Source organism: Sceloporus occidentalis, unplaced genomic scaffold, assembly GCF_023333645.1.
Source record: "Sceloporus occidentalis isolate IW3139 unplaced genomic scaffold, rSceOcc1.0.p SCAF_2, whole genome shotgun sequence".
NCBI classification, from domain to species: domain Eukaryota; kingdom Metazoa; phylum Chordata; class Lepidosauria; order Squamata; family Phrynosomatidae; genus Sceloporus; species Sceloporus occidentalis.
In genome coordinates, this window is record NW_028316982.1 from 158,583,136 (window position 1) to 158,601,264 (window position 18,129).

Genomic DNA, 18,129 nt, shown 5'->3' on the forward strand with positions numbered 1-18,129 from the left:
AAGGAGTCCAACCCAGTGATTGGAAGTAATGATTTATCTGTAATCAGTTATTTTCAGCAACAAGTGTATAATAAGCCCTCCCTCCAGTCCATCTGCCTTGGTCCAGGCCTCAGAGGTAGAAAGGAACTGCTGGACCTCATCCCCTTTCCCTCCACCATTCCCTTCTCCTTATGTGTCATGTCTTTTTAGATTGTAAGCCCGAGGGCAGGGAACCGTCTAATTAAAAAGATTGTATGTACAGCGCTGTGTAAATTTACAGCGCTTCATAAATAAAGGTTAATAATAATAATAATAATAATAATAATGAATGGGAACGGCAGTACTACTTTTGCTACAATGACTACTGTTACTTTTAATTATTTCTAGTTACTTTTAAAAAAGTTTTTAAAGGAATCTTTTCAGAAGCATTTGGATAGAAATTTTCCAAATGTTATTCAGTTTTCTCATATACAGTCACCCCTCTGTTCTCGCGGACTTGAGATTCGCGGCCTTGAATATTCATGGAAAGGTGACATCAATTCATTTCAATGGGTTGTGCCCCCCCAACGCATGCCCCACATGCTCTCACGGCCATGCACCCCATTCAAGCCTATGGGGCTTGAATATTGGCAAGTCTCCATTTTCGCACAGAGATCTGGAACGGATCTCCCGCAAAAACGAAGGGCCGACTGTAAATGTACATATAGGTAGAGGTAAAGGTAGTCCCTTGACATGAATGTCTAGTCATTACCGACTCTAGGGGGCGGTGGTCATTTCCATTACTAAGCCAAAGGGGCAGCATTGTCTGCTCTGGTGGTCATGTGGCTAGCATGACTGCACCAAACGCTTTTATCTTCCCACCAAAGTGGTACCTATTTATCTACTTTCATTTGCATGCTTTTGAAGTGCTAGGTTGGCAGAAGCTGGGATAGGAGCTCACCCCATCATGCAGCACTCAGGCCTCGTATTGACAACCTTCCAAACTTCAGAACTGCATCTTAACCACTAAGCCACCACATCCCTTGTACATATACAATATGTACATATACATACAGAAATATACATACATGTATACATATGCGCACGTGTGTGTGTGTGTGTATATATATATATACACACACACACACACACAGACATATACATACATGCATACATATGTGTGAGTGTGTGTATACACACACACACATATATATATATATATACACACACTTATATATGTATATAAATAATCATGACCATCATCATCCTTATTGTATATATCCAAAAGCCTTTTTATGAAATAAAACATGAACGAAATGAAAAATAAATTATTAAAAATATTAGACGTAACTTTATAATCATTTTTACAGACCCCTGTAAAACCAAAAAGTAAAAGTGTAATATTAATATTTATGTTACAATTTATTCCTTAATTAAGCAAGCATGTAGTTTCTTAACTGCCAATGCATAGTAGGCTACCGAGTATGGGACAAATAGGCATGTGTCAGCTAGCAATTCTACTACCACTGTCTGAGGTGTACACTCTATATATAACTGAATAATGGGTGACACAAATCATTGTCTAGAACCAGAATAAATAACACCATTCTGCTTACAGATAAATACATATTTTCTATCTATAATTACAGAAGGCATCTGATGGAATCTGAGTTCTATGTAAGCTCTTCAGAACTTAAAGAAATTCGCAGTTTCAAAGTACTGTGGCTTGATCTGAATTTACAGATACCAAATGGAGAAGTGTCCCTCAACTATGGCTGTTCTCTCTTGGCTAGCATCATGATCAAATATCCAGTTTTTAAAGACCATCTCTGTTAAGGTTGTAACCCTCCAATTTGTCACGGCACAATAAAGCCCACCCTCAAAACTTCAGTTGCTCTAGCCAACAAAGTTTGTTGGGGGAATGATCGTACATAAATCCATTTAATCTGTTCCAGATTATCTCACCAACCTACAGTATTCCAGTATATGATATTTAAAGGTTGATGCAGTTTCTTGCTGTCTAGTAGTCAGTTCTCAGGTGTGTCAACCAAAGGAGGATATCTGTTGCCCAAACACCAAGCAAAATCTGTTACAATGGGCTGCTTGGTGACCTCATTCCATAGGACTCCAGGGATTCCCTACATTATTTATGATCCTATTATCCAGAATCATTGGAATTCTTGAGGTGCTTGTGGGATTACAGTTATCATACTGTGCACAAATTTCTAAAGGAACACAATAATCAAGGATTGACTTTTGAGTCAAGCTCTTGTGCATGCATTTTCTGGGCCTGAATTGTCTGAGCTCAAGTATTAACCATAACTGATGTTGTCGAGCTTCACTGATAATACCTAATTCAGCATTTGATAATTAATAGGTGGCACAAGCAAAGAACTGAGAAGTTCAAATAATGAGCGAATAACTGCTTTCTCCCTGAATCTAGTCAGGACAAACCCAAACAAAGGTTCTTCCTGGCTGTAACATAAGGCAAACAGGACTAGCTGAAGGACACAATAGAGCTGGATAAAATTCCAGAAGTCTTCATCTGGTAGAGAGTCTTTCTTCTTCTCACTCATCAGGCTGCATATTTTCTGCTGTAGGGCTTGCACTCTACACTCCACTGGTTCAAATAACTGCCCTGGTCTTTCTCCAGCTCAATATCATTACTGAAATTCTCTGACTTGTCATCATAATCAGTGATACTTTGCTCTGGACTCATCTGGACCCTTCTACATTTGTAAATTGTTTAACTTCAGATTTGAAAAATAGAATCTCTAAGTCCCCTTTTGCAAAGAGTAGCATAAGTACGAAATCTTCACTGTTTGTTAGACTCACAGGTTGTTAGAGTCACAGCATTCCACATCCTTCATTAACTGAGATATCAGCCTTATCAGACAACTACCAACTGGTGATTAAAGCATCACTAATAGATCCTCCGGAGACTTAGAGGTACAGAAACCAAAGCCTCTGAATTCTCTTCACTCTAAATAAGATTGCCAAGAAAACCCTGTGATAGGTTCACTTTAGAGCTGTTGTAAGTGGGAAATGACTTGAATACACACAACAACAAAAATAACAAGGTTGAATAAGAATAAAACCAACCAAAAACTCAAAATATGTAACTGAGCTCAAGCCAAGCTATTTTACATGTCATCATCTTGGATTCCTCCCTCTTTCTTATATATATATATGTGTGTGTGTATGTGTGTGTGTGTGCTTTCTACAAATATCTTATTTTGTGTTTAAAAAAACAACAACATACCGGGGTAGCCGTGTTGGCCATATAGCAAATCCAAAAACATCCAAACAATGATACCTTTATTGGGAAAACCAAAATGCACAATAGACATATTGCAAGCTTTTCGAAGCTTTCAAAGCTTATTTTGTGTAGTTCACATGTTTGCATATTTTTAAAAGTATGCTGAGTGATGACTACAAATATATTTGGAATGGAAAACATGTGGAGAAGAAAAGAGGTGGAAAGTTCTAATCTCATCCATTTGATAAATAATACCTTCGGCTGTGTCATATTGGCATGTAGGCCCATTGAGAGTCAGTTCAAACCAGAATTTGGAAATATTGCTTTTTTGGATTACTACTCCCAGAACCTCCCATTCAGGAGGGATTTACACTTCCCCACCCCAACACTCATGTTTGCAGTTTAGAGATGTTCTTGGATCTCTTTTTGTCATTAAAAGACCTTAGGTTCAGTGCATCTTTTATCAGATTAAGCTGATACACTGGCCTACATCCAGTTACTGTTCCTAACTACCCATGCTCTGGTGGCGCAGTGGTTAAATGTCTGTACTGCAGCCATTCACTCAAAACCACAAGGTTGCGAGTTCAATATCAGCAAAAGGGCTCAATCTTGATTCAGGCTTACATCCTTCCAAGGTCACTAAAATAAGTACCCAGATTGTTGGGGGCAATTATCTTACAGTTGTTAACCACTTAGACACTGCTTGTTCAGTATGAAGCGGAATATAAATGAAGCTGTTTGTTTATCCCATTGAATCAATTGTGAATGTTAAAAGAAATCTACAGCGCTATATAAATAAAGCATAATAATAATAATAACAACAACAACAACAACAACACTTAAGTAAATTTTGTTGGTTCAATAGATCTACTCTAGTTGGGATTACCAAATGGACTGAGATTATCAACTACAGTCCTACCTGGTCCTTGCAAATGTTCTTCATACGCTGTTAACTTCCCATGTTGCAAAGCCTTCTATAATGGTGCATAAACCTCAATTATTTCCAAGGAGGGTTGCTAGACTGCTCTCTGGGACTGCCTGATACGATCATTCTCTGCCAATACTTTGCCAACTGTATCAGACATACATTTATTTTTGGATTCAATACAGAATGTTGTTTTTAACATCTGAAGCCATGAAGCAATGTTTCCTACTATATTCTGTAGTGCTGAACCCAGATATTCTACTGACTAAGGATAAGAATAAAAATAACACTCCACCCCAGTTCAATTCCAGAAAGCAAGTGGACTTTCCTTAATTTGGAATTGCCCCTGAATTGGCTTCTAGAGCTTTATGGGAATGGCAATGGCTTCCCTAACACTTGGAAAAGGGACTATGTTTACTGGCTGAGACAGATTCTGAAAAAGTAACTTTTCCAAACTCTGGTTTTCCTTCATCCTTATCTTCACACCAGATCCTGGTACAATTAATGCCATTCACAATTTAGGATCATCCATGATAAATAAATAATAAAATACTAACAGTAATGAGCAAAAAGACTAGGAGGCTTATCACATGGGAAAAGAAATCAGAAACAGGGCAGAAGAGCAGTGGCTTTCTCCATGCATCTCTGTATCTGTTCTCTTCTTGTGGGAGACAATCATGAAAGCATGCCTTCTGCCATGCTGGAAAAATTTGTTCGACAAAAGGCATGTTTTTATGACCCTTTCCCTCAAAAAGGAGAACTGAAGTACTATGACATCATGAAGAGAGGTACTGAGAAAATCGCTGCTCTACTCCTCCATTTCAGATTTCTTTTCTCATGCAATAAGGCTAGATAAGGCATTTTATTAAACAGGAGGATAAAATGCATATGAATGCATTGTAATTTATAATCATCCCACTGGGATGTGTCATTGCAACACAATATAATATAAACCACATGCTATTCAATGCAAGATCACAAAAAGTTCCTGGCCCTGACTACTGTATTCATTTTTCTTTTTGTAAGAAAGAAGGAAGCGGTGTGGCGGGGGAGAGATTATAAACACATTTTAAGGGACCGTTAGCTCAAAGCGCTGGGAATAAAGTGGGCTTTTTTTCTCCAAACAAAAGACACAAGACAAATAACAAAAGCTAACAAATCTTTCAATTTTCCAAATTTCATAAAAGGAAAAAATATAAGGTTAATAGTATACACACCCATAACTGAAATGTCTTTGATTTTTCTGTAGAGTACATCCAGAATTTGCAAATGGCCCCACTGTGTAAAATTCAGTCATTTTACACCTACATGCATGCCATTTCATGCCAATATAACCACGGTAATCAGCAAGAGTGTTCTAATGTTTCAGACACTGCAGGATTAGCAAAACAAGAGAACACAAAAGGAAAGGGGGAAGGGGAAGCAGAAATAATGAAGAAAGTGAGAAGGAGGCAGGAAATTAAGATCTGTAGTCCAAGCATGTTATTTGACTGAGATTATCAATCATATTTGCTATGAAAGACATCACAGAGAGAGGCTGTCAATCAATCCCACGGTAAAAGGCATATGAGGTTCTGAAATTACTATTCATGCATTTGACAAGAGTAACAAAATCCCCCTTGCAGCTAAATACAAAGACCTAAATGTTCCAAGTTAGAACATTAAGCAAGAGGCTTTCACAGAACATTAATTAGAAGATTCTGTTCTGAATTTCTGAGCCATTCAGCTAAGAACTACATAAACTTTGCTTAAAGCAAATATAGGAACAAATCAGTGTAAATAGATATCTCCCAGTAGCAGATGACAAGACAGAAATATCCTACAACCTTAACTCTGTAGAGAAAAACTAGTTGTGCCTGAGCTGGCCCTACTGTTGCAAAGTAAAATGCAAGGTAGACATGGCAATGCAGGAAGGGTAGTTTATCTTGAACTTTAACTCATCTAACACCTCTACCTAAAGAACACTTTTATCATTCAGTAAACCTCTCATGTAGAGATACATCCTGACATAAAGGAAATCAGCAGTACTGAGTGACTGACGAGCTGCCTTATATGCTTCCCTACCTTTCCATATGTTTCTGTGTCATGCAACCTTTTTGCTCAAAAGTTCCAGTTAGGCTCAAATAAAATTTTCCCTTTGATTGTCATATTACCTTTATTTTTATCAGTGATATGTAGACTATTTTTGAAAAGAATGTTTTAAAATGCTTTGTTTACATGAACATCTTTCTAAACTTGTTGGATCATAGTGTGTAAATGCATCCTCATTCTCCTCATTGTTATTTTATTCATTTATATCTGGCCTTTTCTCCAATAATGGGACTCAAGGTGGCTTACAACATACTGAAAACATGGTCTGGTGGATCTCTGAAAGACCTCAGAGAATTCTCAGCCTGCTTTCACAGTCAAATAAAAGCTCTGGAGCCATTCCAGTTGTTTGACCTAGGAACCTGGGTCTTCATAGAGGAGATTTTAGGACAATCTATTACAGGAGGCCTGTGGTATCTATTGGGTTTGCTCCAGGATCCACCCACAGTGTGGATATCAAAATCCACAGTTCATCCAAGTCCCATTAAATAAATCGTATCTCAAGTGTTGAGAAGCTCTGACAAGAATCTTTGCAGTTCGAGACTTATACTGAACAAAATTCACACATTGTTGTTCTGCATAGAAAAGGTTTTTTGTTTCTGTGCAGGAAATAGCATTTTCTAAATGGGAAATAATGTTTCAGAACTGAAATATTGAATCCTGCACAGGAAATGTTATTTTCGGTACAGAAAATGTTGTAATGAGGGGTTTATTCTGTGTAAAATTTGGATACAGTTGATTTGTATAAAAACATCATTTACTACATTTTCTGAACATGAATTAAAATATTGTTTTCCATGCAGAAAATCCTGCTTTCTGCACAGAAAATGATGTTTGCTGTGCAAATCCATCATGTGTGAATTTTCTACAGAATAAGTCTTGAACTGTGAACAGCCTTTGAAAACCACATAGCTTTCAATAACTCTCACAGTGGGGAAATGGTGAAATTACTGAGAAGAAACCTAGTGAAGAATTACATCCCTAATACATTGGGTTCAAAATCCTGGAGAACAGTTGCAAACATCAACTCAGGTTTGGTACAAGTCAGACGATTTCCAATTTTGGAGTTCCTTACTACACACTTCCTGAGTTGTGGCTCCATTTTTTTTAGTTTTTAGGGCACTGGAAAAGTTGGGATTTGCTGTAAAATATTTGCAAAACTGAAGGAGATCCCATATTTTATGGTTTGTAGTTACAGCTACAAATACAACATATTTAATAGTATTTCCTGTTCTAGAAATCAACCTTGACTAATCTGCATTTCTTTTGAACTATTTCTGTGCATGCCTTCTTTGACTTTTCAGAATTTTTCCTGTCCTTCAAATAAGAAGGAAGCAGAGGAAGAAATTGAACACCACAGGTAAAGTAAGTTGCTGGCATCTTTAAACAAGCAAACCAATGGGTGGGAAAGTATGTTCTTATTCTAAAAGAATTCACATTTAGCAGATGGTTAAGCTGAATGCTCTCCCCTTGGGCAATGGCAAATGAAGAGAGAATATTTCGAGGTTGCGAAAGAGTCTAGGACACTTTTCCCCCAATGCATAACTTAACACAGTCTCCAGTGCTATTTTAAGTTCACTTAATTTTTTGCTTGCTCTGCAGTTATTCCACAGAGTCTCTGGCACAACCCTATGAGGTTATCATATCTGTTTGATTATCAGTATCAAAAGACAAAAACGTATATGGGGAAAATACAGTTCAGTGGAAATGCCTATCAAAGACTGGGTACAAAATTCAGCAATTGGTACACTCAGGTCCAAACTATCCCTAAGGGATACCACTTGGCCCTCCCCCAGTTGCCAACACTATGGTGTAAAAGAAGCACAGATGTAGCAGCAGCTATAAAAATCAGATTTGTGAAGAGGCCAGTTTGGGGAACTGGGAAAAAATGTGCAATGAACAAAAATTAGAAAGGAGAGGGGGAGATGAAGTCAGAAAATAGACTCAGCTAGGAAGCCTAACAAGCATCTGAGCCAAACTGTGCTGCCAGCAGTTGCTTTGGGAACGAGAATTGGTTGAGGGTATTAAATTTAATCCATCTAACTTCCCATAAATCAGTACTTGCCAAATGATACCAAGGTATCCATGAAAGACATGGGTGCATTGTGTCTCTATAGCCACCAGCAAAGGCGTAGACTACATTTCTGCAGGGAAAGAGTATTTGTTGTACAGATGAAGCTCTTCCCTACCCAGATGTTTCCATTCTTGTCCTCAGTCAACCTCACATAGCTTGACTGAGTTTGGAAATATGATACAGATGTTTAAATTATAAAGGATAGATCTTGCTGATGTGTGGAGGGATCCATCTGGGTATAACAGGTCCCCGTTTCTCTGCCTGCCTACTCCCACCCCAGGCACATGTGTTGGCACTGCACCAAACTCTTACATGGAAAGAGAAATTTTGGTGCAACTAACTAGCCAAATTCTGTTCTGTCTCACCCCCTCCCAATCAATCACATCACATGAGCTTTGCATTTTCTTTTTCTCTCTAAATTATGTATAATCCAGGAACAGAGTTTGGAAAATTTATTTTTGAAAAGTAATTTCCAGAATCTTCCAGCCACCATGGAAGTTTGTAGTCCAAAAAAGTAACTTTTCCAAGCAATGGTTCTGCTGATTGCATAAAAAAGCAAGTATGTGACTGAAGATTGCATACAAATAAAATTACAGATGTTCTGAGTACTTGCTTTTGATATTATAAGTAAAAAAATCAGCTTCTGCAGAGCTATTGATGCATCTCAGTAGTCCTCAGAACCTCCCTCCCAAAACAAGTATTATATTCTGCTTTCTTTTTTGGCTACTTCCTTCACTGTGGATACCATACTGTGAAGTATACACTCACATATGCAGGTGCGGGGGAAGAGGAAGATAACTCACATTTGAGCACAACTTAAGATTATCACCATGGTTCCAGGATAAGAGGAGTGAGCTGCAGTAATCAATAATGATAAAGAGTGAGCAAACCCTGAGAGATTATTTTCTTACAGACATGACACGTTCACTAGATCAGCAACTAAAAGCACTACCCTCCAAATGCTGCTGGCACAAAATTCCCATCACTAATGGAACAGAGAAAAGTTCATTTTTGGACTGCACTTTTCAGAATCCCACAGATGAAGGATTCTGCGTGTTGAGGACCAAAAAGCTCCAATCATCTCTCATCAATGACCATGCTGGTTAGAGCTAACAGCTGCTGCAGTTCAAAAATTGTATGTGTGCATTTGTATGTGTGTTTCAACCTGCATTTGTAGTGTTTTGTTTTTATCTGTTCATAGGCTCACAACCCCTTGTGGGCCAAATGGTGAAAAAGAAGTATCTTAAATAATAAAGAAATAATAAAATTAGACAAATGCAACTAAAAAAATAAATGCAGGAACAGACATTTTGCCATGTTTACAAACACACCCTGCCTTTAGTGGTAAAGGACCAACCATTTCAAGCAATGTAATTAAAGGAATGTAATTAGTCACTCTAAAGTGAAAGCTTCCATCTAACCTGCCTACTTGGGATCCTGTATTGGTCAGTTTGCAAAGTGAATGCTAAGATAGCAGAATGAAATAAAGTCCAAATGTTGCACATTTCAAGATCCAAAACTGTATCCATTCAAGCACCACATCCAGCATTCCAGGAAGGGGTGGGTACAATGAATTGACTGAGATATGGGAACAGGAATTGATATAAACAACTAGTGCAAATTCTGTATTGTAAATATAATGCACAGCTTGATCTGGACACCATCCTGAAAAGACAGGGATCAAGAAATATGCAAAATACTATGCACTATCTATCTTGCTGCTGAGAAAATGGGCAGCATTCTACATTTTAAGTTCAAACTCCTTCTTGTTTTCTGAACTCACCTCCAAATGAACAAGAAAAATGCAAAACTACAACTAATTGATGGACCAAATGAAGCAGCTTACAGCTGCTTTGGAGGTGTGGCGTTCAAATGACTCATGTCTCCAAAGCAGCCAAAAGCCACACCAAAGCTGTGCTCCAGTCCTTTGGATCAGAGCACAAAGGACCTGGGATAATCCAGCTCCTGGTGGCACAGGTTTGGTCCTATGTCTGCAGCCTGCTTTTGGAGTGGGCCATGTGGTCAGTGGGGTATGGGCACACTTCCATCTGGAGCAGACTCAGGATGCTGTTTCATGCCCATCTGCTCCAGTCCAGAATCTACTCTAATTCTAACTGAAATCTGTTAACAAATATGTGAAACAAAACAATGGTCCATAGATTGGAAATGCTCCATATACATTCCAAACCCCAAGAAAGAAAATACCAGGGGTTGTAGTAATCACATGACCACTGTATTAGCATTCCATGCAAACAAAGTGAAGTTCAAAATTCTACAATAAAGACTTTTATCATATATGGAGTGAGAAATGTCAGATGTCCAAACTGCATTCAGAAAAGGAATACATCATATATAAAACAAGAGTAGACTCAAAGAAAAGAAGTATAAAAACTAGAAGAAGGAATATCAACAATTTAAGATATGCAGATGACACCATACTATTAGCAGAAACTAGCAAAGACTTGGAATAATTACAGAAGAAAGCCAAGGAAGAAAGCACAAAGTCAGGTTTACAGATGAACATTAAGAAAACTAAAATAATGACTACAGATGGTTACTTAACTTTAAAGTAGACGATAAAGATGTTGAAATAGTTCTTGTTAGTTCCCATACCTTGGCTCAGCTGTTAATCAGAATGGAGACTGCAGTCAAGAAATCAGAAGAAGACTAGGATTTGGAAGGGTAGCTATGAAGGTACTAGACAAGATCCTGAAGTGTTGATATATAATTGAATACTAAAGTTAGGATCCTCCATGGTATGGTATTACCAGTTTCTATGTATAGTTGTGGGAGCTGGGGAGTGAAGAAAGCTGGTAAGAACAAAACTGAAATATGGTGCTTGAGAAGAGTTCTACAGATACCACGGACTGTTAAAAAGACAAATGAATGGGTTCTAGAGTAAATCAAACCTGAACCTTCCCTAGAATCCCAGAATTCCATAGCATTGAGCCATGTCAATTAAAATGGTGTAAAACTGCATTGCAGTGTAAACCAGACCTTAAAATGAGTACTTTGTTGCAGTACCTGAAGGGAGGTGTCCATCTCTTCAGCAGAAAAGGCCTGTTGCTTCCTCATTCCCAAGTTCCAGACAAGAATAGTAGGCTGGAGGAGAAGGCCATGGGAACGGGGAAGAAGTATCAGCAGAGGTGGCAACAAAAGATTTGGGAGCACACATGTGTGCTGTAGCATACGTCTAGAGGTGGATCTTTCCAGCAGGGACATTTGGTTTTTATACAAATGGAGAACCTGCCCCATTTCTGTTCACTTTTTGAGGCATCCCAATATCTGCACGTAAAAGAGTTGTTCTTTTTGTCCTTATTCCTTGACTCCTTAGATAAGCAGGCATCTGCTAACCCACTTTGCAAATTATTCCTTACAAAGCATACTGCTGTGAAGTCATGCACCTCAAACCCTAAATTTATAAAAAATGAGAGAACAGAATATGCAAAAATCATTAAAATATTTTCTACAAGCACATAGGTGAAAGTAATAGAATAAAAAACCTCCTGAGTTGGGACTGGATGATGATAGAGAACTAGCACAGATGTTGAACCACTTTGTAATATGCTCTAGTAGTTTTCTCACCACATCAGAAAATGTCCCACCATATTTTGCACCAGCTGAAGCCCCCAGGGGGAAAAAAAGAATGAAGTCATTTTATCACATACAGTTGGCCAAAATGGCTTTAGGCTACTACTGCTGCAACCAAGAAACACATTCATGACATACAAGGCTGAAAATTTCCAAATGAAACAAACACAAATTAATAAAAGCTTTCACTATGCTGCTGAGGTCACAGGCCTACTGGTTTTAATATTATCAGGATTCTGCCATGTTTTGGCTACCCTCCACCTGTTTACATACTGAAGGGAGAAATAAAATAAACACTGAGACTGTGTAGCTGCCTCATAGTTAAAGTAGTGTCTTTTATCAGAAGGACTCTATGGTGCGTTACAGACCGCCTGTTTGGGGCAGCCTGTAACCGGCCCTTTCCCTGCCAGATCGGGGCCTCAGCTGCCAGAATGGCAGCCTCTGAGGCCCCGATCCGCCGCTTTCCAGGCCGTGGGGAAGCAGCAAAAGGCCGCTTCCCCGCGGCCTGGAAAGAGGTGTCCTTGGGGCTTCAAGCCCCAAGGACACCCCAAAGGCAGCGGAGACTCTCAGAAAGGGGCCGCTTGGCCCCTTTCTGATTTGCGTCGCTGATGCAGCCTTCACATGGCTGCGCCAGCGATGCAAACCAGGAAGGAGCTCCATTTTGGAGCTCCTTCCTGCTCCGCCAAAAGGGCGCACTAAGCACCCTCGCGCAGCGCGACGTCACATCCGCACCGCCATGTTTGGAGGCGGCGTGTTCGTGACGTCGTCATGGCGGCCCCCATGTGGAAGGGGCACCGCCATTTTGTACGGACTCAGCCCGTACTAGGGTTAGGGGCATCCGGAAGCGACGCCCCTTTTTGACCCTAGTACGGACTGAGTCCGTAGTTTAAGGCCCGTCTGTAACGGGTCTATATAACTTTGCCCAAAGTCTTCATATAAACACTGAGAGCCACAGTGCATTTTACCTTACATGCAAAGTGGGAGGCAGAATGTGTCAAAGGCTGCATCTGCCCTGCAGAAATAATGGAGTTTGATGCCACTTTAAATGCCATGCCTCCATACTATGGTATCCTGGGATTTGTAGTTTGTTGTGGCATCAAAGCTCTCTGACAGATAAGGCTATCTCAAAAAACCGCAACTACCAGAACTCCTTAGCATTGAGTCATGGCAGTTAAAGCAGTGTCAAACTGCATTATTTCTGCAGTGTAGATGAAGCCAAAGTTAGCTTTTTGGATTACAACTCCATGTACCTGCCAGCTAGAATGGCTACCAGCCAAGCTGGGTGGCAGATTCCAGAAATGCTTTACAAAAATCTAACTTTCCCAAGCTCTACATGGTTGGTTTTTTTCCAATTTTTTAAGAAACAGCCAAAATACACCTATCAGGATTTGAACTTCTCTGTCCAAAAAGTCGGTGAAAAGAAAAAGAAATCTTCTCAACAGCTGCTATTTTTTACAGGAGAAAAAACAGTTTTGGGGTAGAGATTTTGCTATGACCATGGGGTGAGATGAATGGGCTAAATCCCTCACCCTGCAGTCTGTATTTTTGCATTCTTGATTCTAAACTTTCTTCCCCTCTATGATTGCCATGAAAGTGGTTTTAAAAAACAAAACAAAAACACAAAAAAATGCAATTGTTGGGGTGTGGAAAAGAGGGCAGGACAGACTGTTCCAAAGAACAAAACAGAATTGGTCAAGAGTACTTTTTGTGAGTGACACACACCATCTAATAACATCCTAGCTCATTTAACAGCTACATGTGGTGCTTGAATTTCCACAGATTTAGGTCTAATATTGATTTAATGCTCACTTGGTGCTTTGCAAATAGAGAAACAATCTCAGCCATGCTGTGCTCTTTCCCCCTGCTCCCTCCCATTTCTGGAACAGTCTTCCTTTCCCCTTGTTTGCCTTTATCTACATTTAGCTTTATATGCCCACCACCAAAGCTGACTACAAACACAAGATTAATATTAGTATGGGTAAATATTCTCTCTTTCCAAGCAAATGCAGGCTCCTGATTTGCAGACCATCATTTCCTGGGAGCTAAGCTTTACAGCCGTGCCAGGCACACTACTAATGAGTATGTAGAGAGATCTTGTAGCACCTTTGAGACAAAGTGAAAAAAACATGGTGGCAGCATGAGCTTTCGTAGACTAGTCTACTTCCTCAGATGCATTAGCGTCTGAGGAAGTAAACTGTAGTCTACAAAAGCTCATGCTGCCAACTTGTTTCTTTCAGTTAGTCTCAAAGGTGCTACAAGATCTCTCTACATAATCATTCTACAGACTAACACAGCTATATTTTTGAATGCTACTAATGAGTTGAAATACTGTTGGGCCATTGAACAGCGAGGGGTGACCCATGGCCTGAGAAAAGGCCACCTCTTTATTTAAATGTAGAGAACTGTGCAAAAGCAAAGAATATGCTTTCACCCAGTAATTGCATCCCAACAGTTCATTTACATCAATAAGGCTTTCACAAAAACAGCTAGTGCTGGACTGTACCTTAATTTGGTAAAACTAACCAAAAGTTCATCACTTGTATGCTCAAGATACCAGGTATTTGTGAAATCTATACCAAAACAGTAATAAAACTTCCTCATATCATCTTCTAATTTCTCTGCTGAAATGAGTAAATTCATACTGTCTACAGAATACTTATAACTTCTTTGGTTACTGAAATAAAGTTTCATGGTTAAAACAAAGAAGATTTGTTTACTGAACTGAAGGGAGTGAGCAGTTCTTTACCACATGAGCCCTGTTCACACAACAATCACATCGGGGTTGGGGGGGGGGGGGAAGAATGGAAACATATTCTAGTATTGCACATCTTCAGAACTGCATGACTGGGGCTGCTGCTGCTATTGTGCTCTCTTCTTGCTCCCCCTTAACCTCACTTTCCAGCTTATTGCCTCATTTGGCTATTTTTTTTAAAAAAATTAACTCACATAATTCTGAAGCTCTGCTATAGCAATCAGTAAAAAAGTTGTGAAGTCGAAGGCTTTCATGGCCAGCATCCATAGTTTTTTGTGGGTTTTTCGGGTTATGTGGCCATTTTCTAGAAAAGTTTCTTCCTGACATTTCACCAGCATCTGTGGCTGGCATCCCCAGAGAATGCATTTTCTGAAGATGCCAGCTACAGATGCTGGCGAAACATCAGGAAGAAACTCTTCTAGACCATGGCCACATAGCCCGAAAAACCCACAAAAAACTATAGTAAAATGTTTTTAAAAGAAAGAAAAAATGGGGGAAGGGTAATCAGGATGCTTGCGAATGGGAGAGGACACTGACACCACATGACTGGCAATAATGTGACAGCACATGCACTATTGACAGCCCATTGATGAGTTTCTCCTGTCAATAAAAAAGGGATGCGCTAATTGTGATTGGGGAACACAGCAGCTACAATTCAAAGGGGGCACCATGTGATCAGTATCACCAACACTGCTTTTCTCCAGTTGTAATCATGGTTCAAAAGTTGCGTGTAGTAATCACACCTGTATCAGCAGTTCACCTGAATCTGAAAATTCTGCTTGAAATAAGCTATGTAGTGGTCCATCCCTAACCCTCTGATTAAAATCTGCAATGCTTTTCATGAATCTCAAACCTGTTCATGAAGAGTGTGGATGAGTTTGTAATATTTTAAAATTTGTTCTACAGTTCAAAGTATATGAAACCAAAATAGCTATTGAAAAAGGAGTCTCAAATTGCTGCACGTTTCTGCAAAAATCTTTGCTGCATGTGTGTGTGTGTGTGTGAACATTTTGTAGGGTAACAATGGCGAGGTACAGACTGCCCAAAAAGGATGGTCTGCTGGCGTCTAGTTTTGCCGCACAAGGAAGCCGCAGCGGACAAACCGTGCGGCTTCCTTGTGTGGCTAAAAGAACCCACAAAAAGCAGGTTCTTTTTGCAGCGCCATTGTGATGCTGCAGTGCGCCAATGGTGCACTCGCGACATCACAAGGGGGCGTGACATGCGGACGCTAAGCATCTTTCACGTCAAAATGGCAGCACCCTTGTGTACAGGGCGCCGCCATTTTGACGCCCTCGTCATGTGCTGGGGCGAGGCACATATGGGCGGTGCGCCCTTGGCCAACCCCTAGCACATGACGAGGGCGTCTGTCCAGGGCCAATATATACTTAATTTGCTCTCTTTATATTCTTTCAGTGTGTGTGTGTATGTGGTGTGCTTCAGTAAGATTAGACTTCTTGCAATGACAAGTATGCAGTTCACTACCTGCATTAAGGGCTGTTTACTCTGGGATTAGGCCAGATCCAGTGAATCCGTGTCTGGTGTGCCAGGATCTGGCCTGGTCCTGGTCCCAGGCTCACATCCTGTGAGTGAGCATGGTTGTGAATACAAAATCATATTTCTATATTAGACAATGTTGCATGTGCATTGATAATTAAAATATGAGATACATTTAGATAAAGCACTGAATATTTCATTTTTTTTATCAGAGGACCAGATAGTGTACTCTTTTAAGAAGCAATAAAAATATTTTTACAGTTAGAAATTGTTACAAGGTAATTAATTTTATTAAGAATACTGTAGATCAACTGTTTCACTTAAGAAAATACAGTCACCCCTCCACTTCTGAGGGGTTTAGGGGCCCAAGACCACCACAAAAGTGGAAAAACCGTGAATATTTTAGCCCCTCCCCAGCATGAATGATAAAGATTCCTCTGCCACCAAGAGCACCACCCGTAACTCTCTTGCAACCTTGAAACACATAGATTCTCCCACATTTCCAAAGCGCTTCCACTTTCAATCTGATGTTAGCAGCCATGGCTGCAAAGAATCCACCTTCCTTCCCTCCTTCTCCCTCCTACACAGACCAAGGCTATACTGTAACTTCCCCACTTCGACAAACTTTGCATTCTCCTCATTTCCAAAGTCACTCTGAATCCAATGTTTGCAGCCATCACCACAAGGGGAAGGTATGGTTGCTTTTGTCTGGCTGAAAGAAGGGGGAGGCAGACGAGGGGAGAGAAGTTGGATCCTCCTGGGAGCGCCTGCAAACATCGAGTTCAAAGGGAAGGTCTTTGGAAATGAGGAGGATGCAAAATTTGGCAAAGCAGAGGAATCTATAGTGTTCATTTTGACTAGTTGGGAGGAAGGGTGAGAAGGGGAGGGGAAAGGATGACCTTGTTAAGCAGCAGCTACAAAGTGAAGAATAGTCAAAACTGAAAACCACCAAAGTGGAGGGTTGACTGTATGTGAGAATAATGTCATTCTTTCCTCTCTATTTTCCATAATATTTCTTGCAATTTCATCTGTGAAAATACGCTATTGCCAAAATAAAAATTCATTCAAAACATCAGCAGTCACACAAAACATCTGGCTGTCTACAACAGCATCTAGTTAAAGGGTGAAGATGAGCAACACGGTACAGACATTTGTGTGAATAGAGTTACATTCACATAAGCTGTGTGCCTGAAAGCCTGTTTCTACATATGGATATTCCTTGTCAGACTAGGGCATATATCTGCCTTATACAATGCTTGATTTCAAAAATATATGTTGGGACATACATTGGTCATTTATCACCATAAGCAAGGGAAACAATTGGTGGAGGGATACTTCTTTTTAGTGAAATCAAGTTTCAAAAACACCCCCCTCATACAAATCTGACGAACATGATCCAAGTAGAAGTCAGGACAAGAGCTTGGAAAAGTTACTATTTTGGACCACCACACCCATAACCCCATAGCAACTTCCCATGCTGGCTAGGGAATTCCAGAAGTCTGGGGATTTGGGCAGTTGCAATCCCACCATAGAATTTTTCCTCGCTCTGGCCAGGATGAGTTCAATAAATCTTACTGATAACTGCCAAGATGGATCGTGATCACAGTATGGATCAACCCTCTTACCAGAATACATACTGAGTTCCACTACAATTAGATTTCAGGTGCCATTACATACTGGAGGTGGGGGGGGGGGGCAGTTACAGTATCAAACTTTTCTTGGAGTATTTTGATGCAGACTTCTTTTTTATTTATTTTTAGAAAAACTTTTTTATACCCACCACTGATAATAAAACCCAATATTTTTTAGTTACAAAGTATATTAATCTGTTTCACAAAACAACATTAGATTTTGGCTGCTCTCTAAGGGCTGGAACAGACAGGCAGTAAAAAGTGGCTCAATCCTGCTTTTTCCAAAAGTGGGTTGAAAACTTGCTGCCTGCATGGCCTGGACATATTGAACATGCATGGCTTGACTGCATGGTGCGG

At 39.9% G+C, this 18,129-nt stretch overlaps 1 protein-coding gene across 6 annotated transcripts in view; it reads right to left on the reverse strand.

Annotated features, from left to right (window-relative positions):
- NALCN (sodium leak channel, non-selective) overlaps window positions 1–18,129 on the reverse strand; it is a 300,415-nt gene that overhangs the window by 262,780 nt on the left and 19,506 nt on the right. The window lies entirely within an intron of this gene.